Source organism: Mauremys mutica, chromosome 9 (genome assembly GCF_020497125.1).
Source record: "Mauremys mutica isolate MM-2020 ecotype Southern chromosome 9, ASM2049712v1, whole genome shotgun sequence".
NCBI classification, from domain to species: domain Eukaryota; kingdom Metazoa; phylum Chordata; order Testudines; family Geoemydidae; genus Mauremys; species Mauremys mutica.
In genome coordinates this window covers 59,994,725-60,000,952 of record NC_059080.1, presented here as the reverse complement: position 1 = coordinate 60,000,952, position 6,228 = coordinate 59,994,725, and the positions used below count along the sequence as shown (strand labels likewise).

Here is a 6,228-nt window from a genome sequence, read left to right as displayed (position 1 = left end):
AAGTATCTGTTCACTCTGGTATTTTTGTATTCCAGTCAGCTATGAAAATTGGTAGGAGAAATACAATTACAATAAATGTGCTCCTGAATTATTCCAAACCTGTTATGTGTGTAGTATAACCAGGATGTTGGCTGTGAGCTCTCTAGTTTACCTTTGATTTTTGCCCCTGAGCAATGGAGGCATTTACTTGCTACCAAACAGAAGGCTGAAACAAACATCTTTCCTAAATCAAGCTACACGGGGAAACCTAGAATCTATGTAGGGTACAGCAAGCTACAAGCTGGAAGGATTGGAGGGTGGGGGATGAGGGAAGGGGAAGGAGGAGGAGGAAAAGATAGGAGGTGGAGAATACCAGTGGAGAGCAGCAGTAGTACAGCCCCTCAGAGTCTGAAAAGCATCACAGGAGCCTCTGGATAAAGATTCTCAGCCTCTGCAACAAGACTATAGTAGAGAGGATTACTGCTGAATGGTGAAACATGGTGAGTAAGATTTTTGTCATCTGCCTTATTGTTAGCTGTTCGTGCAAAGGAATTCCTTTCGCTCTGACACCTACAACGAGACTCCAAGGGGCAGACTATTATTTTGGGATGATTGCTTGTTTTGACACTAGCATGGAGCACTGATTTTCCTTTATTTATTTTCTTATACATTTTTGATGTGCACATTCAATCTCTTTCAAAGCAATAAATAACTGAAAGTGACAAGGGCTGGCCAGGTTAACACTTCGCTGTCTGATACAACTGGCTGCTGGACACAGCAAGTAATAAATTCACAGTTTCCCTTTCAGGTACACAGCAGAGATTTCTGTGCAGTTATTTTCTCCCTGGAAATAGGCTAATGGTTAAACAGCTCACTGCGCTGGAGTTTATGCTGCTCTCCCACAAGATGTAAGGAAAAATGTTTTGAGCCAGTACCTTTCTCTCAGCTTCAGGTGCAGAAGAAAAACTGAGCTATGCAGGGTAATGCAAAGGTTTTGCCATGAAGGTTTCCTTCTTTTGTAATGAATTCACCCCTCTCCCATGTTCCTCAGTGTAGTTCTCTCCCTGTTTTCCCTTGGCATAGAGCTGCAAGTGCTAGTAATTACTGCAACTGTTCAGCTGACTAATCAAGGGAATGAAACTGGTGGCTAGGAGCTAGCCATTGTGCTGAACATGTAGAGATTCTACAGCTTACATGCCCTGTACAATGAACTGGGGGAAAAGAATGCTTGTTTTTCTTCACCCTTTTTGATCTTTTATATGTACCCAGCACATTTAAACACACAACACTGCAGAGCTCTGCATACCAAGGGCTTTAATTTAACTACTGACATCTCAGCTTTAGTGAGCAGTTGGCAGTGATTAATTTAAGGTTCAGACTTTCCTGTAGCACATTGCTAATAAAATTAAACATTTAATTACAGATCCTTATAGTATTCTGATGTGATGTGTAAGATTTTATTGTGTACACACGATGGTGTGTTTCTTTAGGTCTTTTAGTGAGAAAAAGCAGAGCCTGACCTAAATGTATATTCAAATTATTAGGTATTCTGGGTTACCCAAGAGAGGTAGGTGATAAAGAGGAATGATAGCATTTAACCACTAATAACGATGACAAGAATACTCCAAGCAGGTGGTATCATCCCAGCATAGGTCTACATGTCAGAGGTTTATTTAAAAACAAACTTCCCTCTGTAACATGAATCATTAGTGCCATTTTTAAAAAGGAGAAATGGAATAAAATACTGGCAGAGTAATCCATTTAAGAAGTGAGAAGATGAGCAATGCTTTAAAAATCTTCTTTGGTTTCCACTGTGAGGGAACGTTATGTCTGTCTGCCTTTAAGAAACAGAATTGCGTATTACAGTAACTGCAGAGAGAATATCATCGCGGTTCAGCAGGGAACTTCTTTGGATGTTTTTAATTATAAATCAATAAATAGTGAAAAAGAACTGCATGTTCCTATTAATAGTAGGAAAATTCTCCATTGGCTTTGTTTTGTGACCTTTAGTAAAGGGAGTTTAGTGTTTGTTTGGGAGAATAGAATTTAGTTACTTTCACAGAGCCCCTTCAGTAAATAATATACTCTGCTTTATGCTCTGTTAATTGATCTAGAACAAGTGCTAAGCATTTGTAATACCCATTGATTTTAATAGGAATCATGGACACTAAGCCCCTTACACTTCTTTGTTAATCTTTTTTAGGGTTTTGGATTGGCACCCATCACTATAGTAGCTCAGCATATCCTTAAGTTAATTAGCCAGCATGGCAAAGTCTCTAGTAGGCTTCCTGAAGCATTCAGTTCTTTGTCATTTCCTATTCTTCAAATTCTTCATTAAAAATTTGAGAATAAATTTCACTTCAGAGCGTTACCTGTTAAAAAAATTATTTTGGGTTTTTTTTTAAAGTACGTACATTTTCCATGATATTCTTGTCCAAAAATATCATACCACAGTTTTTATTTTGGAGCAAGGAGTACATTTTCAAAAGCATCCAAGACCCATTGTCAAAAGTGACTTTGACACTCAGACATGTAAGTCCACCGTGCTGAAGTCACTTTTGAAAAGGGAATTAGATACCTCAAACATTTTACCCTAAAAACATGCATACTGGATTTTTCCTCTCAGTTTTAAAAATCAGTAATTAGAAAGAATATTGTCCATAAAAGTTTGTCAATGGATTTAATTAATAAGATCAAACCCTAGAAAAGGGGCAAGTTTAGACACTATATAGTATGTGGTTGGGTAAGGCACCTCCTTCTCATGGTGTTACTGTTTAAGAATAAACTATTACATTACAAATAACAAAAGAGAAATAAAAAATTCCCATAAAATACCTAAAAACTCTCCCTAACTTTGCTCCATTTGTAGTCTCCAGTGAAAACCCATCACAATTATACATATGACCAGAGTCTCCAGCTAGACAGCTAATAAGATTTTGGAACAAATGCCTGTAACAATGCTGCCTCTGGCGGGACACAACAGAGTATCAATTCAGGACAAATTGCTTAGGAGCAGGGCAGTTACAGCCCAAGGCTGGGTTTACTTTCCCAATAGGGCACACCACACCACCTAACAGAGAGGACTTGGAAACCTCAGGTTCATGACATTATTAAAGCTTGCTTCAGCTATTTCTAGCAGGTTTTAATGGCTCCTTCTCAATTCTGCACAATTGGATTCATGGTAAACAACAGTGCGCTTTGCAGCAAAGGGGTGCAAAAACATCCCAATAACCTTTTCCTAAAAACTCTAAAACATTTGTAAAGTAACTTTTCTGTAGCATCAGTGAGATGTACAAATATGCAATGGTGTAGTGAGATAGAAAAGTATTTATTAGCATTCATTACAGATGATCTGAAGAACTCACATTTCCATCTATGAATAACATGGCTACATCAAAATCATGCTGATAAAACCTTTATCTATCACCACACCATCATGTATTCTACACACTGTTCACATATACAGTCACACATCACCCTAAAGTTTGCCACCATTTCCTGCCTTCCCCCGTGTTATAAATGTGCTGATTATAGGCCATACCAGAGCCTCTACTAAAAATTGCTTTATGCCACTGGATGGCCATGGATCTGGCTGCCAGAAGATTCCCTTCCCCCTTGTGGGTTCCAGGACTAGCTGCTCCAAGAAGCGGTCATTTAAGGTGTCAAACTTTATCTCTGCATCCCGTCCTGAGGTGACATGTACCTAGTCAATATGGGGATAGTTGAAATCCCCCATTATTGTGTTTTTTATTTTAATAGCCGCTCTAATCTCCCTGAGCATTTCACAGTCACTATCACCATCCTGGTCAGGTGGTCAGTAGTATATCCCTGCTGCTATATTCTTATTATTCAAGCATGGAATTACTATCCATAGAGATTCTATGGTACAGTTTGATTCATTTAAGATTTTTACTTCATTTGACTCTACGCTTTCTTTCACATATATAGTGCCACTTCCCGACCTGTTCTGTCCTTCCAATCTATTTTGTACCTTGCTATTACTGTGTCCCATTGATTATTCTTGTTCCACCAAGTTTCTGTGATGCCTCTTACATCAATATTCTCATTCAACATGAGGCACTCAAGTTCACCCATCTTATTATTTAGACTTAAGCTTGTCACTTTTTAGCTGTCTGCCATTACGGGATGTAATTGAATGGGACTTTTTTTTCATTTGATTGTTTCTCATAAGATCCTACCTTTATTTTATCACCTTCCATCCTCTCCTCCTTACTAGGACACAGAGAATCTCCATTAATAGATCCTCCCCTAAGGTATGTCTCTGTCCGAGCAATGTACTCCTCCGCACCTACCTGTCCATTGTGGGAGGATGGTCAGATTCAGCTAACAGAACATCCTCTTAGAGGCCATGGGCAGTTGCTACAATTTAGAGGAGCCCTAAGACTGCTCCAAGTTATGTCTTCAGATTGTGCCAAGCTCACAACTGGGGGGAGGGTGCATAAAAAGCTGGTTTAAAAACCACCCTTCCTGACTTGTACTGGGTGCAGAAGAGCTGGATCCGAGGCTGGCCCCATGTTTATACACCTCCTTTGAAACACTGGCAGTTATTTATTCTGCTAGTGTAGCTGTGCATGGTTTATCAATGGAGTGTTGGATGTAACAGTGTGCTGCTAATGCATCTTTTAATGTGCAGTAATTCATTCTCAATTATTGCTGGCTTTCAGGGCCCAGATGATTTTTTAGTTTTAGTGTATGTGTAAATGATGCAGAACTACAGAATTTAATTCTAAACTGAGGTTTAATTCAGTGCAGATCTGAAGGGATTTAAAAAAAAACAACAAAAAAGCCCAGGCCTTTGAATAAAAATCTGGGCCACTCTTTTTGTCCAATAAGAATTTCGTTTGCATGGGAGCTTGCATGATGAGTTTGATTCGGTTCTGAATTATGCAGCTATAATCCCATTGCTTTACTCCTGATTTACACTGGCATAGGGAGGAGGAGAAACAAGTGCTGTCAATTTATGAAATAATTCCAGGAGAGTTGACTATGGCATAATACTTTTATGAGTATTTTAGTTAAGTGTTTATCTACTGCATGCAAACATCAACTGTACTGAACACTGTATCACACAGGTTTAGATGCCAAATTTGCAATGAACTATGCAATGCATGTGCATTTAAAAGTAACCAGTGTGCATATGTTTTGCCAATGCATCTATGTACTATAGTTGGTCATTGTACACTTAATGTTTGTCAAGCCAATCCAACTGTCCAGTGATATTTAGTGGTGCCTTTTATAAAAGCTACTTTTGATTTTTTATAATAAAAGTAGCACTACAGAAAATTATAGATTGCACTCTGTGATAAGGTGTACAAATCCCCCACTGGAAAAGCAGGGGTCAGAGAGCTGCTCTGCGCCCAAGTTGCCTCACTCCACCACACCTGCTATGCCTGCACAGGCTGGAGAAGGAGCTTTACAAGGGGAGCAGAGCACCTCAAAAATAGGCAGATGAGCTGACCTACATGCTGGGCTTCTGAGAAGGAGCAACCTAGGAGCTCTTGCTGCCTGAGGCCTGACTGTAGTGACCTGTCCAAGCCTACAAAAAAGGACCTGACACACTCTGGAGGTTAGAGACTTTATCCTTGTGTTTCTCTTTTTTGCTTTACCCTGGGGGAAGAGAGGGGACTGGTGGGAAGTGATCCAGGGAGGCAGCTGCATAGCACCCTAGGATGCAGGATCTAGCTGCCCACCATTGGGCCCTGGATCTTAGCCTGGTGGAGAGGGTGGGCCCAGGCTCCTCTACTAACCTTTAAGTAGGGACAACTACAGAAGTTTATCCTTCGGCAGGGAACCTATTTGTGGGGAGAAGACCCTGATGATAAAGGATCTGGGCTGTGAGATCTCAACCCAAGATGGAGGGGAGTCCTGAAGCCTCCTGATTAATTGCAAAGACTCCTCCTCCCACTGCTAGACTCTTTATACATACCCGAAAAGGCACAGACTTGCGAATGTGACCTGGCCGGAGGGCAGCATCACTGCAAGGACAGACCACCACAGCGCAGAGCCATGGTAATAAAAGGGGACTCCTGACAGGAAAACAACCTGCCATGCTCCTGCCCAACCAGTAGGTGGTGCTAGTGGTGAACATGTCCCTAACACACTTCAGCAGAAGCAAGAACAGTAATTCAGTTTCAGCAATTCAGTTTCAGCATGCATTCCAAGCAAAGGACCAGTTCACAACGTACAGGCAGGGATTTGCAGAGATTTTCCATGTAAAATGAAAATCAC

General features: G+C 40.5%; 1 protein-coding gene across 1 annotated transcript in view; it reads left to right on the top strand.

Annotated features, from left to right (window-relative positions):
* The first annotated feature begins 384 nt into the window (after positions 1-384).
* AMER3 (APC membrane recruitment protein 3) overlaps positions 385-6,228 on the top strand; it is a 48,592-nt gene continuing 42,748 nt past the window's right edge. Inside the window, exon 1 of the mRNA XM_045030912.1 lies at positions 385-479. The gene's annotated coding sequence lies outside the window, so the exon portion shown is untranslated. The remainder of the gene's footprint in view (positions 480-6,228) is intronic.